Below are 894 nucleotides of genomic sequence, written 5' to 3' on the forward strand. Positions count from 1 at the left end.
TAACAAGTAGGGATTGGCCAAAGCGGGAAACCCGTTTAACTAGAAACTTTTTGTAATGCAGAGATGATTGTGTACCGTATATTTGGTACTAACGGTAAAACCGTCCCTACTCTATTAAAAGACTGGGCTTAAGACTTAAGGCTCGGGGCTGTTTTTTATATTGATGACTAATCCACAGGTTAGGTCATCAGAATATTAAATCGGTGGGGGTCAGACACTCGGACCCCGCACCGATCAGTTTTTCTGGCTGCCAGAAGCTATGCAGGGTCAGTGCCGGGAAGGAGAAGGCTCTGTACATTATATAGCAGCCATGCTGGTTTACTGCAGCTCTGCTTCTATTCACTTGAGTAGGAGCAGAGCTGCAGTACTGCAGAACGGCCACTATACAGCGGTCAGAGCCATCTGCTTCCAGCACCAACCCTGCATATCTTCCGGCACCCAGAGGGAGCCAGAACAGCTGATCGGTGTGGGTTCCGGGGGTCAGACCCCCACCGATTATACTGTGGATAGGTCATCAGCCCCCAGCCTGGACAGTCCCTTTAAGTACCCCTTTCAGTAATAGCGGATACTGATTATTTTTGTTTTGTTTCATGTATTTGTATGTGGCTTGTTGCTTTCCCAGATGGGATTCTTTGAACAGTTACATTGGTCTATATGACTATTTGTCAAGTTTTAACTAACATTATTAAAAGTTACGTTTTATATTTGTTCACTTATGCTGTGATGAGAGCTTATTTTGGCTATATGGATAACTTATCTGTATATATGTGTTGTCCAGATCATTGGAAATGTGCTAAAACCCAATGAAAATATGTGAACAGCTTAGATTAAGAGAATTCTATAAAAATGCTAAACTAAGCACCTTCAACAAACAAGCAGAACTAAAAATAAAAA

This window comes from Rhinoderma darwinii, chromosome 5, assembly GCF_050947455.1.
Source record: "Rhinoderma darwinii isolate aRhiDar2 chromosome 5, aRhiDar2.hap1, whole genome shotgun sequence".
Taxonomy (NCBI): domain Eukaryota; kingdom Metazoa; phylum Chordata; class Amphibia; order Anura; family Rhinodermatidae; genus Rhinoderma; species Rhinoderma darwinii.